The following is a 19,352-nucleotide window of genomic DNA, read 5'->3' as shown; positions in this document are numbered from 1 at the left end:
TCAAGGAAAGAAGCAACTTAGAACTAAGGAGAAATTTCTTGACAGTTAGAACAATTAATAAGTGGAACGACTTGCCTGCAGAAGTTGTGAATGCTCCAACACTGGAAATTTTTAAGAAAATGTTGGATAACCATCTGACTGAGATGGTGTAGGGTTTCCTGCCTGGGCATGGAGTTGGACTAGAAGGCCTCCAATGTCCCTTCCAACTCTGTTGTTATATTATATTATAATCTAGGTGTATAATCTTATATTTCTAACAACTGAATTGCATACTGTTGGATAGACCCCAAGGGCCAAGACAATGAAGAATGTTACAACAGGCACTATAAATATACCACACAGAGAACAGCACACATTCTGCTAGAGAGAAATTCCCTGAAGATGGGCTCCCTCCAGCATGGAAGACAAAAACCCTCTGGTCCCAGTGACAGACCCAGACTGGAAGAATGTTCTGAACATTACCTCTGTTTTCTGAGGTATTAATAATTCCCTCACCTTGTATTAACTGCAAGTTTGATAGATGATAGATAGATAGATAGATAGATAGATAGATAGATAGATAGATAGATAGATAGATAGATAGATAGAATTTTTGTTGAGCAAGTGTGATTGGACACACAAGGAATTTGTCTTGGTGCTTATGTTCTCAGTGTACATAAAAGAAAAGCTACCTTCATCAAGATTGTTGTTGTTGTTAGTTGTGAAGTCATGTCCGACCCATCGCAACCCCCTGGACAACGTTCCTCCAGGCCTTCCTGTCCTCTACCATTCTCTGGAGTCCATTTAAACTCATGCCTACTGCTTCAGTGACTCCATCCAGCCACCTCGTTCTCTGTAGTCCCCTTCTTCTTCTGCCTTCATCAAGATACAACACTTGATAGACTTCCCTTTTCTCCATTTGTCTACATCATTTATAAAAATGTTAGCAAGTGCTAGCCCTAGGAAGAACTCTGGGTACCTCACTACATACCTCTTTTTGTTCATGTAGGCAACAGTTCACTAAGAACCAAACACTGTGTGAAGTAATTTATCCAACTGCAAATTCATCTAGGGTAGTAGTGGGTTGCTCCTGGTTCAGTCCGGTTCTATAGAATTGGTTATAAAACCAGCAGGAGGCTCTGCCCACCCGCCATGACATCATCATGGATGATCTGCGCATGTACAAATGCTTCTGTGTATATGCAGAAGCACACGCATTCGAACGAAGCAAGCATGCACGTGGTCCCATTGCAAACCAGTAGTAAAGGTAAGTAGAACCCACCCCTGACCTAGGGGTAGGACTAACCATTAAAAAAAATTCAATTTTATCAAGAAAATGGCTATGGTCAATTAACTTACAAATGTGAATGGTGTCATTCTTGCCCCCATGCCCGGACTTAAAGTTCTCCCTGTTTGTTCCTCATATTCTGCACATTGGTGTACAGGCATATGAACATTTCAATATTGTCCTTTTTAAATTGCTTGCTTCAACCCTGATAAAACTATGTGATGAATAATCCAGGGTCATGCCATGCCTGGTATTAATATAGTGAGATGTAGTTATAGCTGATTATCTGCTGTATTCTTTTCAAATCCTGCATATAGCTGCTTTTTCCTACTAGTTTGAAATGAGAAGATTCAAGAAATATTTGGACTGTTGAAATTGAAAAGCATGTGCTGATAGAAAAAATATAAAACAATTGGCAGACATCCCATAAAGCATGATATTTGGATTCTATTCACCTTGATATTGTAGCTAACAATGAATAAATAGGCTTATTTATCAATTTGTTTTGGCATTTATATCATAATAATAAAAACTACTTCAGCTTCAATCACAACAATACAAGAGCAAACAATAGATTTAAACTTAATGTTAACCGCTTCAATCTTGATTGCAGAAAATATGACTTCTGTAACAGAGTTGTTAATGCTTGGAACACACTACCTGACTCTGTGGTCTCTTCTCAAAATCCCCAAAGCTTTAACCAAAAACTGTCTACTATTGACCTCGCCTCATTCCTAAGAGGTCCGTAAGGGGCGTGCATAAGAGCACAAACGTGCCTACCATTCCTGTCCTATTGTTTTCTTTCATTATATCCAATCAATATAGTTATTACATACTTATGCTTATATATAATATATTATATAGTTACTTTCATGCTTATGCTTATATATACTGTTGTGACAAAATAAATAAAAAAAATAAAAAATAAAAATCATGTTCTTCTATGCTAAAGGCCTGTTCAAGATTGCATATAGAAATATAGAAAAGAAAAATGTACTTTTTTCAAAATTTTGGCAAGATTTACAATAATGAAAGGACATAATAAAATATAATAGGCACAGCAGACAAAGTATGAATCAGATACTCTCATTTTACAAATGACAAATGAGGTTGCCAAAATAAAGCAATCTGAAAGTAGAGCATCCTGGGAGATAGATTCTTTTTTTGTGTTGAGATAGGAAAACAGAAGGAGAGTTTTCTCTAAAATTGAGAAAAATCTTAGAAGGACATTATATTTTTCCTGTGCTCATTTTCTACTTGTTTTACCAATCGGAAAAAAACAATTAGCCAAATTTCCAAGTCATAGTTCGCCTCTTCTAAATTCATATAAAATTCCACCAGTGTGGACACTGGAATAGCTAAGATTTTATACCCAAGATTCAATTTAATGATGCAACCATTTTAAACTTTATTAAGCAAAAAAAATTAAGCTAGCCTCATGGGTCGCAAAGATAAATCCTCTGAATTATATCTTCAGAGGCTTGTTTCTTCTTTTCTTTTGTTATTGCTTTCTTCCATTCTTCATAATCTGTTAATCTATACTTTTCTTTATTTCTAATATCTTGATACCTAATTATTTGCTATTTCCATAACTTTTGTAAATACTAAGACAAAGTAGGGTTTTCAATTATACTAAGCTTATTTAATTTATAAATCTTGAATAAACTTCTGGAAATTTAACTTGAGAAAGATCACAGATTGTAGGTGCTCTGGCCAGTACTTTTTATTTTTATTCTATGATCTTCTACAATGGGAGCTATCAATTGCCATATATATGTATGTATGTATGTATGTATGTATGTATATATGTGTGTATGTATGTGTGTGTGTGTATATATATAAATTTGTAAATAAATAAATATGTAAAATTGGAAGTGTCTTGGCGACGTTTTGACGAAGTCTCATTCATCATCTTCAGGCTTCAGCTTCGTGCTTCTGGGAGCAATGTGTGATTGCAGCTGTTTTTTCCTTTTTAACTGCTAGTGGGGGTTTGAACTGATTGGGTGGGAGCTTGACTGTGCTCTGATTGGATGGGGGTGTGTCCTGTTTGGGTGGGGGCCCAAAGTTATTTCATACTTATGCTTATATATAATGTGTGAATAAATAAATAAATAAATAAATAAATAAATAAATAAATAAATAAATAAATAAATGATGTCTGCCACGGGAGGTTGAAGCAAGTGATCTTGTAATCTCGACAAAGATTTCTAGTCATATTTACCATTCCTGTCCAGCTCTCTTACTCTAATTTCTCATGGCAACAGATTATTTTTTCAAAACAACAAAGCAAATTTTATGTGCATCAAAGCAATCTTTTAATAGCGCTGCTATCTTGCAAGTTACTGTGAAATTTATGTGAAGCTACTTGGCCAGCATCAATGCTCAAGGAAGGGAAAAGGAAGCACTATTTTTTTTTTACAGAGCTCCACCTAAGCATTTGATTGTCTTACTTTCTGAAACAAAGCTAATCTTGAGAAACCACAAAAAAGAGACTCTGTGCAACCCAGATCTCGTATCAAGCATTACCCCAAACGGTGAATGTGAAACTACATAAAGATGTTTACTGACAGACTAATAAACCAATGAACCCATCTCAATGTAACCTTGACAAATGGCGCATCCAGGTGTTTTCAATAATGGCCATAAGCACTACAACTCAGAGTATTTCTGATTCCAGTATAATGCATTATTAGGCCATTAGAGGCTGAGGATCGAGGACCATTTGTACTCAGGCCTATCAATAATGCTGCTTCCCAGCTTACTTTTAGACCAGGGGAATTAGTCATACTGATATTCTATTTAATAAAAATCTAAAGAAGCCGCATCAAGAATCGCATTACATTTTAACAGGGTTACAGCAGCCCGGGAGGAGCACAAGTTTAATTTTCATAAGAGCATTCATTCCTCAATTATGTCAAACATGAAAATGTAAATGGCAAATTTAATGCTAACAATATCCCTCAAAGCACATTGGCAGGTAGCAGCCATTATGTTGAATGAATGCAGGCAGCATAGCAAGCAGGGCCAAAAAGACTCAGCAGGAAAGGGAATCAACAGCAAAGTTTAGTTTTGCCAATTAAGCTGTGGACATGGGGCCAGAGATCATCCTGTATGCATGTAGACAGTAAAGCTGCTCTTTCTCTTCCTCCTGAAAGTATTTGCTGATAGTGCAAGGCACAATTAATTTGGACTGGTAGCAACAGCTTGAAAAACACTTAATAAGCTTCTTGATATGACTTCAGAAAAATGGAATGGTTCAGTTGTAGGCTGCAACCACTCTGTTTATGGAATTGTTTACGTCTTATGTTTTCCCCTTAGCTGGGATGCTATTTACCTTCCAAGCCACCTGACAGCCAACTGTATCATCAATCCCTACTGTTATGATTAGGAATATAAGTAAAATTTTGAACTCACCAAAGCCATATTGTCTGAATATTTTTATCTGCTGTATTCAAATTATTTTATTTTCTTATGATTCTTGGCTAATTTTTAATTTTATTTTCTAACTGCTTCAAAGCCAGTGGGAACATCTGGGTTTCAATTTGTCTTAAGATGACCCAGGACTTTTTTTTTTTATGCTCAAACAACCTAGAAATAGTTGCAAAGACCTAGCAGGCCATTGTTATCCATTGTCTCTATTTAACATGATTTCATAGGACAAGCAACTGAAAGTTAGAGATTGTTTATTCAATTGATACAATCTCTGATTTTGAAGTCGCAAACAATACAAGGGTGGAGCTTCAGATAGGGATTGCTGAGTAGTCTTAAGCAGTCTTACAGAGAGCCAAAGAAGACAGAAAAATCTCTTGACTGCTTTTGCCTGAATCAATGGTTCACAAACAGAAGAATGCAGGGACAAGTTTGAAAAACTGAGTTCTCAAGGAAAACATTGAAATGGCTAAAGAGGATGTTTGTTAGTTTCTGAATTGTTTAAGGGCAAGCCATACAAAATATTATTGTACTGTATTCTGTCTCTGTGGTTACTAGGATATAGATCAGCAGAGCTAAATATCTCTTTCCTATAAAAAAAAAAATCCCAAACCTTTGCAACAGAAATTAAAAAATAAGAAGGAATTCCTTGCAAATTCTGTTCTCTAGGTGTCAAAAAATTAGATGGGTTTCCATTTCTGGGCTCAGGTGTATATTAGCAAAATTGACCTCTATGTTGAAAATCATAATTGTTTTATGTTCAACCAATGACAAATAATACACGGGTCATCAGCAAATTTTTAACATCCAATTTCTGAATTCCCAAAAATTTCCCAGTGCCCCACAGTCCTTTGGGAACAGCCACAACAGACACTGTCAAAGATAGTTCCCAGACTGAGAAAAATATCAGAAAGTCTCCATCTTAATGTACACAAGGATCAGGAATGAAATGCTCCCAGTTCAGACCAGATGGCCCGATCTGATAGCAATGGTGGCAGAGAACCGGTAGCAAAAATCCCTGCCCCCCCACCATGCCCAGCTGAGCCACATGATCATCAGAGGTTTTTTTTAACTTTTAAAAGCATTTTTTCTTTGGCCCAAAAAAGGATTTTAAAAGTAAAAAAAAGGCCTCTGATGATCGTGCGGCTCAGCTGGGATCGTCAGAGACTTTTAAAAGCATTTTTTTACAACCTCTTTGACAAGGATATATTGCTTCTAAACTGAAAATAGTTTCGTTGCTGGAATTTTGTAATGTCATCATATCCATCTTGCTAAATCTTGCTCAAGAGAATTTGGTGTGAATGAACTTACATTCACACCACTTACAAAAAAAAAATACTTTCAATTTAGGCAGTTTTCAAAGAGCCCCACTCTGGTGTACCTCACATAGAAATTTCTCAGTCATAGAGTTAAGTGCCCCCAGTTCTCATTGAATATGTTCTAAGATCTAATTGGACTGGCCCACATTAAGGTATCTTTGGGTATCTTTAATTTAGGCTTTGAAAAAGTCATTTACTTTTTTTTTTATTTGCATTTATATCCCGCCCTTCTCCGAAGACTCAGGGCGGCTTACACTATGTCAAGCAATAGTCTTCATCCATTTGTATATTATATACAAAGTCAACTTATTGCCCCCAACAATCTGGGTCCTCATTTTACCTACCTTATAAAGGATGGAAGGCTGAGTCAACCTTGGGTCTGGTGGGACTTGAACCTGCAGTAATTGCAAGCAGCTGTTGTTAATAACAGACTGTCTTACCAGCCTGAGCCACCAAAGGCCCTGAGAGTCTAGGACAACTCACCACAGCCAACTTGCTGTGGGACAACTCACTACTGGATATTTTTTTTGTTAATGGAAATAATGTCAAAGAAACAGTGACAGATAACATTTATTGCATGAGTTATCTTGTATGGAAGTGTCCCTCAGCAAGGTGTCCAGCAGTGAGTTAGCTGCAGCAAGATGACTACAGTGAGATGGCCATGCTGGGTTGGCCATGGCAAAATGGCCATACAAGGTGGCTGCAGAGACTTGACCACAGTGAGTTTTCTCATTCCACTTTCTGATCCCCATATATTTTGGCAACAACGAATTCAGATCAAAAGAATGACTGCATTTAATTACTCTGACCTGTAAAGTGTCTATGTAATATAAGTGGAAGTAATTTAAGTTGTTCATTCTTTACCTAAAATGCAATGATTTAATTTCCTGATTCTCAGACAGTACAAATATGTGTGTGTGGTTCTTTTAAGAAAAATATTTTTTTTCTCAGAACCTTGACATTAAGCCTTTGATCTACTATAAAAATAATAATGTGACACAAAGATATTCATGATCTAGTGGTGCAAAATTTACATTTGGATTTATTTATTTATTTTATTTATTTATTGTTTATATTTATATACCGCCCTATCTCCCAAAGGACTCAGGGCGGTTTACAGGCATTTAAAAGCAATAAATACAATTCTAAAAACAATGAAAAAACTTATTCAAAAGCCTAATAATTAAAAAATATAAAAAATTAAAACCCAAGTTAAAACCCACAAACTAAAAACTAACTCAGTCCTGCGCAGTTAAATAGGTATGTTTTAAGCTCATGCGGAAGGTCCAAGGTCCGGAAGCTGACGAAGTCCTGGGGCAGTTCATTCCAGAGGGTGGAGCCCCACAGAGAAGGCCCTTCCCTGGGCCGCCAGACGACATTGCCTCGCTGACGGCACCTGAGGAGTCCCTCTCTGTGAGAGCGCACGGGTCGGTGAGAGGTATTCGGTAGCAGTAGGCGGTCCGTAGATAACCCGCCCTATGCCATGGAGCGCTTTAAAGGTGGTCACCAAAACCTTGAAGCGCACCCGAAGGCCACAGGTAGCCAGTGCAGTCTGCGAGGATGGTGTTATACGGAGCCACGAGGCTCCTCTATCACCCGCAGCCGCATTCTGGACTAACTGCAGCCTCCGGATGCCCTTCAAGGAGCCCCATGTAGAGAGCATTGCAGTAATCCAGGCGAGACGTCACGAGTGCGTGGGTGACTGTGCACAGGGCATCCCGGTCCAGAAAGGCGAACTGGCGCACCAGGCTAACCTGGTAAACGCTCTCCTGGAGACGGCCGTCAAATGATCTTCCAAAGACAGCCGTTCGTCCAGGAGGATGCCTAAGTTGCGCACCCTCCATCGGGGCCAATGACTCGCCACCGATGGTCAGCCATGATTTAGCTGACTGTACCGGGATGCCGGCATCCACAGCCACTCTGTCTTGGAGGGATTGAGCTTGAGCCTGTTTCTCCCCATCCAGACCCGTACAGCCTCCAGACACCGGGACAGCACTTGATAGCCGTTGGGGTGGTCCGCGTGGAAAGGTACAGCTGGGTGTCATCCGCATACAGCTGATACCTCACACCGAAACCACTGATGATCTCACCCAGCGGCTTCATGTAGATGTTAAACAGAAGGCGAGGATCGACCCTGCGGCACCCCACAAGTGAGGCGCCTCGGGTCGACCTCTGCCCCTGTCAACACCGACTGCGACCGGTCGGAGAGATAGGAGGAGAACCACCGATAAACGGTGCCTCCCACTCCCAATCCCTCCAGCCGGCGCAGCAGGATACCATGGTCGATGGTATCGAAAGCCGCTGAGAGGTCTAATAGGACCAGGGCAGAGGAACAACCCCTATCCCTGGCCCTCCAGAGATCATCCACCAACGCGACCAAAGCCGTCTCTGAGCTGTAACCGGGCCGGAAACCGGACTGGAACGGGTCTAGATAGACGGTTTCATCCAGGTGCAGGGGAAACTGATATGCCACCATACTCTCTACAACCTTTGCCGCGAAGCGAAGGTTGGAGACCGGATGATAATTACCTAAAACAGCCGGGTCCAGGGAAGGCTTCTTAAGGAGGGGTCTCACCACCGCCTCTTTCAAGGCGATTTAAATTTATACCTTTTCCAGGATAAGAGTATTCAGTTCCTTCAACTTTTCCTCATGCTAGTCCCTAAAGAGATATGGCAAAATTTGTGAGATGACCTAGTTGTGGGCTGCATGGCAAAGTTTAGTTGTGGGAGCCAGGTCTTTTGGTTTAAATGTTTTATTGTAACTAGATATTTTATTTTGTAGTTGTGAACTGTCCAGAGTTTGGTATATGATAGTGGCTATTTATGCTATAAATTAAAGAAAGAAAGAAAGAAAGAAAGAAAGAAAGAAAGAAAGAAAGAAAGAAAGAAAGAAAGAAAGAAAGAGACAGACAGACTTTGGCAAAAATACTGAGATTATTTTCAATTATTTTTCATTTCCTTTGCTTAAAGTTGCTGCAATTTCTTTCTTCAAATGTAACAGAGGAGGTAGCCTCTTCCATCTACATGAATTTGTTTAATCTGGAAGGATCAATTCTGTCGCCAGAACAAAACTTTGAAGCACAGTCCTGGAGGGGCAGTTAAATTGAGAGTCAGAATTTTTCAGGAAAACAATTAAAAGTCACCCAGCTTCAGGGAAATGCAAGAAGGAAGGAATCCATTAAACTATGGGAAGAGTGGAAAAAAGAAGCACCAAAATTAAGCTTCAGTAGAAATAAGAATTGCATTTTCACCCTGACAGAGACAGCAATTGTGTGTTTGAGAAGTTTCAACCAAATATGCACTGAAAAGATTCATATTTAGATGTCCTGCATCTTATATTTGAAAGTCTTCAATTAAGTTAGGGTCTAAGAGCTATGCCAAGACAAAAAAAGTTTGGAAATTACTGCTGAGTTCTTATCAGTAAACTTTGTATTGGATGCCACTGAATTTTATACCCAAGATAAAGGAGTAAAAAAAAAACATTTAGCAAAGGCAGCATTGCAAATCAGTTAATTTTATTACTTTCATTACATTCCTTATCTATTGCTGAATGAAGTTGCCTCGGGGTAGCAAGATAAAAGACCTCTCTTCTGAAAGATGGCACTTATTTGAAATGGGGTGAACTCATTTTGAGTAATACTCAAATCCTATGTCTGGTGATTAAAGTGAGGAAAGCTATAACAAAGGAAAGAGGATTAACTTTTACAAACATCTTAACTCATTTCTAATAACTGATTTTAAGAAATAGAATCTGGAAGGATTTATTGATTCTTAATAATTACAGCTTATTGGATATAACTAATTCTCACTGTGTTAAAAAATAATTGTATATTTAATCCACTATGTTTAATGAACAATTGTTTTCTTCCTTCCTCTCTTCTTAAAGATTTAATGTCATCTAACTTTGGATATGTTCCCAGCGATTAATTGATTATGTGCCATCAAGACATTGTTGATTCACAATTTTTCTTCATGACAATCTATCCGTGGTCTGATCCTTTAGGTAGTATACACATTACTACTGCCCATTATCTTCTTATTTCAAAAGGAAATCAACCCTATTCTTTGGACGGACAACACTGAAGCTGAAACTCAAATACTTCTGCCATCTAATGAGAAAAGAAAACACATTGGAAAAGACCCCAATGTTGGGAAAGAATGAAGGCGAAAGGAGAGAGGATGGCAGAAGGTGAGATAGTTAGTTGGTTTCATCAATGCAACGAACATGAATTTGGGCAAACTCCAGGAGACCGGGTAGGACAGTAGAGCCTGGCATACTATAGTCCATGGGGTCACAAACAGTCAAACATGATTTAACAACTGAACAAGAATAGCAAATCCTCTTTATTTATTTATTTATTTATTTATTTATTTAATTTTGTCATAACAATATACACAAGCATAACAAGCATAACACAAAAGATTATATAATATATAAATATATATATGAGGAGAAACAAGGTAGTATAAGCATATATATATATATATATATATATATATATATATATATATATATATATATATATATATATATATATATATATATATATATATATATTTGTTTTCTGAGGTTTTCACGGTGTTTGTATATAGGTCTTTGGTTGTTCGGGTTTTCTCCGTGTAAAATTGGCAGTGTCTTGGCGACGTTTAAGTCTCATTCGTCATCTTCAGGCTTCAGCTTCGTGCTTCTGGGAGCAATGTGTGATCGCAGCTGTTTCTTCCTTTTAACTGCTAGTGGGGGTTTGAACTGATTGGGTGGGAGCTTGGCTGTGCCCCTAAACACAGATCCCACCACCTACCTAGAAAAAACCACTAGATCCAAAATAAAAGCCTCCCCCATCAGCGAAGAAATCCAACAAAGAATCATTCCCAGAGAGAAATCATCCAGATGCCCTAAGCTCTATGGCCTCCCCAAGATACACAAAGAAGGAACCCCACTCAGACCCATAGTCAGCTCCATAGGCTCACCTCTACAAAACCTAGCCAAATTTCTCGCCAAACAACTACAGCCCTATGCAGAATCCATCACCTCACACGTAAAAAACTCATTCCAGTTCATAGAGATCATAAAGAAACAAAACTTACAGCCCAGCGACCTACTCGTGAGCTTTGATGTCATATCCCTCTTCACCCAAGTGCCAATCAAAGAAGCCTTGACAGCTATCCAAAACAAATATAACCCCCCCAAGCACATCCTAGATCTGACCAACCACTGCCTATCCAACACATACTTCATCTATAATGGACAAAAATACAAACAAGTAGAAGGAGCACCCATGGGATCACCCGTCTCACCTGTCATTGCCAATCTCTACATGGAACACTTTGAAACCCAAGCTCTAGAAAAATCTGATCACAAACCCAAACTCTGGCTCAGATATGTAGACGATACCTTCATAATCTGGCCACACGGGGAAGAAAAACTTGACAACTTCCTCAGACACCTCAATAGCCAACACCCACAAATACAGTTCACCATGGAAACAGAAGTTAATAACCAACTTCCTTCCTGGATGTCTTAGTCTACAAAACCCAATGGCTCCTAGGACACACCATCTACCAGAAGAAAACACACACAAACCGCTATCTGCACGCACTCTCACACCACCACCCAGCACAGATCAACTCAGAGCCAAGACACTCATCTCCAGAACAAAATACTTAGCTGATGAACAACACCTAAAAACCGAACTAGACACTCTCACTAACGTACTAACATCCAATGGATTCCAAAGAAATAAGATTACCAAGCTAATCCAAAAAGAACCCCCCACTAAAATCCAAGACAGAGAACAAGAAAACGGCACAGCCCTCCTCCCATATATAAAAGGCACCACAGACAGAATCAGCAAGATCCTCCACAAACACAACATCAAGACAGCATTCTGCACAAACAGAAAAATATCCACCATCCTAAGAAACCCCAAAGACAAAATTGAGTTAGAAAATCAAGGAGTATATGAAATCCCATGCACCGCCTGCCCCACCACATACATCGGACAAACCAACAGAAGAATAAGTGCACGCATTGAAGAACACAAGAACTCATTCAAAAAAGAGGAACCAACTTCTTCCCTGGTCCAACACTTTAAAGTCACAGGACATGATATTGACTTTAAAAAGACCAGAACTATCGCCAAAACTGAACACTTTAACAACAGAATAATCAGAGAAGCCATTGAGATAGAAAAACGCCCACACAGCATGAACAAACGAGATGACACCTCCCGCCTACCAGCCATTTGGAAACCCGCCCTTATTGACAAACGAGTCCCTAACACGAGGAATGACACCAGACCCACACTCACAAGGTCCACACAGGATGTCACCACCGCACATCCACCCAGAAAGCAGACCCAAACCCACACTGATCATAAAGCACGACCAAGGACCAGAAGCCAGACCGCAGCTGCAACATTAGCCATTTCAAACCCCTCCAATCCATTCATGCAGCAGACTGACACCCACTATGAAGATGTAGCACGACCACAAAGCCAAACAACAGCTATGCAGCTCACCAGCTCAAATCCCCCTGCAGCACAGACTAGACTGAGCACAACCAAGCCCCCACCAACACAGGACACACCCCCAGCCAATCAGAGCACAGAAAAAACCCCATCCAATCAGAGCACAGCCAAGCTCCCACCCAATCAGTTCAAACCCCCACTAGCAGTTAAAAGGAAGAAACAGCTGCGATCACACATTGCTCCCAGAAGCACGAAGCTGAAGCCTGAAGATGACGAATGAGACTTCGTCGAAACGTCGCCAAGACACTGCCAATTTTACACGGGAGAAAACCCGAACAACCAAATATATATATGTTTTCTGAGGTTTTCGCGGGTGTTTGTATGTAGGTCTTTGGTTATTCGGGTTTTCTCCCAGAAGCACGAAGCTGAAGCCTGAAGATGACAAATGAGACTTCGTCGAAACGTCACCAAGACACTTCCAAGTTTACGCAGGAGAGAACCCGAATAACCAAAGACCTACATACATACATACATACATATATATATATATATATATATATATATATATATATATATATATATATATATATATATATATATATATATATAGGTCTTTGGTAGTTCGGGTTTTCTCCCGTGTAAGATTGGAAGTGTCTTGGCGACGTTTCGACGAAGTCTCATTCGTCATCTTCAGGCTTCAGCTTCGTGCTTCTGGGAGCAATGTGTGATCGCAGCTGTTTCTTCCTTTTATATATATTTGTTTTCTGAGGTTTTCACGGGTGTTTGTATATAGGTCTTTGGTTGTTCGGGTTTTCTCCCGTGTAAAATTGGAAGTGCCTTGGCGACGTTTCGACGAAGTCTCATTCGTCATCTTCAGGCTTCAGCTTTGTGCTTCTGGTAGCAATGTGTGATTGCAGCTGTTTCTTCCTTTTAACTGCTAGTGGGGGTTTGAACTGATTGGGTGGGAGCTTGGCTGTGCTCTGATTGGATGGGGTTTTTTCTGTGCTCTGATTGGCTGGGGGTGTGTCCTGTGTTGGTGGGGGCTTGGTTGTGCTCAGTCTAGTCTGTGCTGCAGGGGGAGTTGAGCTGGTGAGCTGCATAGCTGTTGTTTGGCTTTGTGGTCGTGCTACATCTTCATAGTGGGTGTCAGTGTCATCTCGTTTGTTCATGCTGTGTGGGCGTTTTTCTATCTCAATGGCTTCTCTGATTATTCTGTTGTTAAAGTGTTCAGTTTTGGCAATAGTTCTGGTCTTTTTAAAGTCAATATCATGTCCTGTGACTTTAAAGTGTTGGACTAGGGAAGAAGTTGGTTCCTCTTTTTTGAATGAGTTCTTGTGTTCTTCAATGCGTGCACTTATTCTTCTGTTGGTTTGTCCAATGTATGTGGTGGGGCAGGCGGTGCATGGGATTTCATATACTCCTTGATTTTCTAACTCAATTTTGTCTTTGGGGTTTCTTAGGATGGTGGATATTTTTCTGTTTGTGCAGAATGCTGTCTTGATGTTGTGTTTGTGGAGGATCTTGCTGATTCTGTCTGTGGTGCCTTTTATATATGGGAGGAGGGCTGTGCCGTTTTCTTGTTCTCTGTCTTGGATTTTAGTGGTGGGTTCTTTTTGGATTAGCTTGGTAATCTTATTTGTTTGGAATCCATTGGATGTTAGTACGTTAGTGAGAGTGTCTAGTTCGGGTTTTAGGTGTTGTTCATCAGCTAAGCATTTTGTTCTGGAGATGAGTGTCTTGGCTACGGAGTTGATCTGTGCTGGGTGGTGGTGTGAGAGTGCATGCAGATAGCGGTTTGTGTGTGTTTTCTTCTGGTAGATGGTGTGTCCTAGGGAGCCATTGGGTTTTCTGTAGACTAAGACATCCAGGAAGGGAAGTTGGTTATTAACTCCTCCCGCCTACCAGCCATTTGGAAACCCGCCCTTATTGACAAACGAGTCCCTAACACGAGGAATGACACCAGACCCACACTCACAAGGTCCACACAGGATGTCCCCACCGCACATCCACCCAGAAAGCAGACCCAAACCCACACTGATCATGAAGCACGACCAAGGACCAGAAGCCAGACCGCAGCTGCAACATTAGCCATTTCAAACCCCTCCAATCCATTCAGCAGACTGACACCCACTATGAAGATGTAGCAGACTGACACCCACTATGAAGATGTAGCACGACCACAAAGCCAAACAACAGCTATGCAGCTCACCAGCTCAAATCCCCCTGCAGCACAGACTAGACTGAGCACAACCAAGCCCCCACCAACACAGGACACACCCCCAGCCAATCAGAGCACAGAAAAAACCCCATCCAATCAGAGCACAGCCAAGCTCCCACCCAATCAGTTCAAACCCCCACTAGCAGTTAAAAGGAAGAAACAGCTGCAATCACACATTGCTACCAGAAGCACGAAGCTGAAGCCTGAAGATGACGAATGAGACTTAGTCGAAACGTCGCCAAGACACTTCCAATTTTACACGGGAGAAAACCCGAACAACCAAAGACCTATATACAAACACCCGTGAAAACCTCAGAAAACAAATATTGCACCTCTATGGGGAGGAAATCCACCATCTGACCAGGACCTATGAAAAACTAGAAGTCCAAAGAGCTTCCATTTTATGTGACCTCGCATTCCTACGAAACTGCCGCGATCAAAATTTAATCCCCAAATGCTTCCAATTGAAATTCCACTCCAACTCTGCAGCCACCAAACGCATCCTAAAAAGAACAGAATTGGCCTTAATCAGAAATGAACTTCACACAAAAAGATTCCCCCTAGATCAAATCAACAAAGATCTCCTCACACTTCACCTCAAACTCAGCAACAAGATGCACCCTGCACTTTGGGACAAATCCAAACAACTGCCGTCTGGAGGCGAAACACAGACCACCCTCAAGACAGACAAGCACACCAACAAACTCCGAAGACTACAAGAACGCCAGAAACAAACCCCTCCACCCTCACAGCAACACATGAAACAAACAGTGCATAACATCTCAGATAGGATCCTCACCAAAGCTGAAACCGATGTCCTTTCCACAGGATTCAACTTTGCAGTCACTCCCAAATACATCCCCACCGAAACCATTATATGCGGAGTTGAAACCAGCCTGACCAAAATCAACCCCGATGACGCTAACAAAATCAGACTCGAGATCTCCAACATCCTCTGCACCAGCAAGCCACCCAAAAGCAACTTACCCAAAGAGGAACAGACAGCACTACTTAACCTGAAAAAAGATACCAGCATAATAATCCTACCAGCAGACAAAGGCAACGCCACGGTGATTATGAACACATCTGACTACCAAACCAAATTAACCAACCTACTCCAAGACCCTGCATACAAGCCCCTAAACACAGACCCCACCACCTACCTAGAAAAAACCACTAGATCCAAAATAAAAGCCTCCCCCATCAGCGAAGAAATCCAACAAAGAATCATTCCCAGAGAGAAATCATCCAGATGCCCTAAGCTCTATGGCCTCCCCAAGATACACAAAGAAGGAACCCCACTCAGACCCATAGTCAGCTCCATAGGCTCACCTCTACAAAACCTAGCCAAATTTCTCGCCAAACAACTACAGCCCTATGCAGAATCCATCACCTCACACGTAAAAAACTCATTCCAGTTCATAGAGATCATAAAGAAACAAAACTTACAGCCCAGCGACCTACTCGTGAGCTTTGATGTCATATCCCTCTTCACCCAAGTGCCAATCAAAGAAGCCCTGACAGCTATCCAAAACAAATATAACCCCCCCCCAAGCACATCCTAGATCTGACCAACCACTGCCTATCCAACACATACTTCATCTATAATGGACAAAAATACAAACAAGTAGAAGGAGCACCCATGGGATCACCCCTCTCACCTGTCATTGCCAATCTCTACATGGAACACTTTGAAACCCAAGCTCTAGAAAAATCTGATCACAAACCCAAACTCTGGCTCAGATATGTAGATGACACCTTCATAATCTGGCCACACGGGAAAGAAAAACTTGACAACTTCCTCACACACCTCAATAGCCTACACCCCAAAATACAGTTCACCATGGAAACAGAAGTTAATAACCAACTTCCCTTCCTGGATGTCTTAGTCTACAGAAAACCCAATGGCTCCCTAGGACACACCATCTATCAGAAGAAAACACACACAAACCGCTATCTGCATGCACTCTCACACCACCACCCAGCACAGATCAACTCCGTAGCCAAGACACTCATCTCCAGAACAAAATGCTTAGCTGATGAACAACACCTAAAACCCGAACTAGACACTCTCACTAACGTACTAACATCCAATGGATTCCAAAACAAATAAGATTACCAAGCTAATCCAAAAGAACCCACCACTAAAATCCAAGACAGAGAACAAGAAAGCGGCACAGCCCTCCTCCCATATATAAAAGGCACCACAGACAGAATCAGCAAGATCCTCCACAAACACAACATCAAGACAGCATTCTGCACAAACAGAAAAATATCCACCATCCTAAGAAACCCCAAAGACAAAATTGAGTTAGAAAATCAAGGAGTATATGAAATCCCATGCACCGCCTGCCCCACCACATACATTGGACAAACCAACAGAAGAATAAGTGCACGCATTGAAGAACACAAGAACTCATTCAAAAAAGAGGAACCAACTTCTTCCCTAGTCCAACACTTTAAAGTCACAGGACATGATATTGACTTTAAAAAGACCAGAACTATTGCCAAAACTGAACACTTTAACAACAGAATAATCAGAGAAGCCATTGAGATAAACGCCACACAGCATGAACAAACGAGATGACACCTCCCGCCTACCAGCCATTTGGAAACCCGCCCTTATTGACAAACGAGTCCCTAACACGAGGAATGACACCAGACCCACACTCACAAGGTCCACACAGGATGTCCCCACCGCACATCCACCCAGAAAGCAGACCCAAACCCACACTGATCATGAAGCACGACCAAGGACCAGAAGCCAGACCGCAGCTGCAACATTAGCCATTTCAAACCCCTCCAATCCATTCAGCAGACTGACACCCACTATGAAGATGTAGCAGACTGACACCCACTATGAAGATGTAGCACGACCACAAAGCCAAACAACAGCTATGCAGCTCACCAGCTCAAATCCCCCTGCAGCACAGACTAGACTGAGCACAACCAAGCCCCCACCAACACAGGACACACCCCCAGCCAATCAGAGCACAGAAAAAACCCCATCCAATCAGAGCACAGCCAAGCTCCCACCCAATCAGTTCAAACCCCCACTAGCAGTTAAAAGGAAGAAACAGCTGCAATCACACATTGCTACCAGAAGCACGAAGCTGAAGCCTGAAGATGACGAATGAGACTTCGTTGAAACGTCGCCAAGACACTTCCAATTTTACACGGGAGAAAACCTGAACAACCAAAGACCTATATATATATATATATGGGAAGAAACAATAGGACAGGAACGGTAGGCACATTTGTGCTCTTATGCACGCCCCTTAGAGTCCTCCTAGAAATGTGGTGAGGTCAACAGTGGATAGATTTTTATTAAAGCTTTTGGGGTTATGAGAAGAGACCACAAAGTCAGGTAATGCATTCCAAGCATAGACAATTCTGTTACAGAAATCGTGTTTTCTGCAATCTAAACTGGTGCGGTTGACATTAAGTTTAAATCTGTTGGTAGCTCTTGTGTTATTGTAGTTGAAACTGAAGTAGTCATTGGCAGGAAGGACATTACAACGGATGATTCTATGAGCTAAACCCAGGTCCTGTCGAAGGCGACGAAGTTCCAAGTTTTCTAGACCCAGGATATCAAGTCTGGTGGAATAAGGTATTTTATTGGTTACGGAGGAGTGGAGAACTCTTCTCGTAAAATACCTCTGGACACGCTCAACTGTACTGATATCAGATATATGGTATGGGTTCCAGACAGGCGACAACACTCTTCTGTTTCTTTCCACCATTTCTAGCATTTAGAGCCCTTCTCCAGAGAATTAGGTTTTCATTTAAGATGTTTGAAATTGGATAATTTGAACCTGGTCATTGGTTCCTCAAGTGAGAACTTTAGGTTGATTCATTTGATGATCCATTAGTTTGGATTTTTGGCTTTTTACTGTATTCTCAGGAGTCTTCTGATGAGAATTTTACTATTCTCTCAAACAGATTTCTGATTGTAGACTATAAAAAATATTTTTCCATACAGATACCTGACTAATTTAATATATTTTGGCAAGGTACAAACTGGTATACACTTTGCCAAAGTCTCTATTTTTGAGAAAGAAATCAAAAGTTACTGGCTGATAACTGACTTCTCTAATATAATAAGTCTTTCACAAAAGTTCTAGCCTAGGAGTGATGCCCCCATACTAATCCATCTCTGGACTTGATATGTTTAAAAGCTTTCTAAGGATATAGATGCAGTACATTGCACACTAGACCTACACAAATTGTTCAAAGGGGTGGATTTTTTTTGAAGGAACCTATATAACACCCCCCCTCTTTTTTTTTTGCATTATTTATTTGTCACAACAGTATATATAAGCATAAGCATGAAATAAGCTTATTAATGCCTCTTTTTCACATTCCCACTGCTGCTTCAGAAACTGCCCTATTTGTTTCAGAATGAGTATCCATGCACTTTGCTTCTCCCTACCCACCCACCCATCCCAGCAGCTGGTTTTCTGTTTCTGAAAAATATCCAAATAAAATTCTTCCAAGAGATATTGTGAATAATGTCCATGTTCTAGTATAATAATTTCCTCTTAAGTGATCACACCTTCCCCTTGACCTTAAAATTTGGGCAGGAGAATAAAAACCTGATACCAATACATGGCTGAACTGCTAAATTCTGATGAATTCTGTACTTGGAGCTG

The sequence above is a fragment of the Ahaetulla prasina genome, chromosome 4 (assembly GCF_028640845.1).
Source record: "Ahaetulla prasina isolate Xishuangbanna chromosome 4, ASM2864084v1, whole genome shotgun sequence".
Taxonomy (NCBI): Eukaryota; Metazoa; Chordata; class Lepidosauria; order Squamata; family Colubridae; genus Ahaetulla; species Ahaetulla prasina.
The sequence above is the reverse complement of the archived record's forward strand: the minus strand, read 5'-3'. Positions refer to the sequence as shown.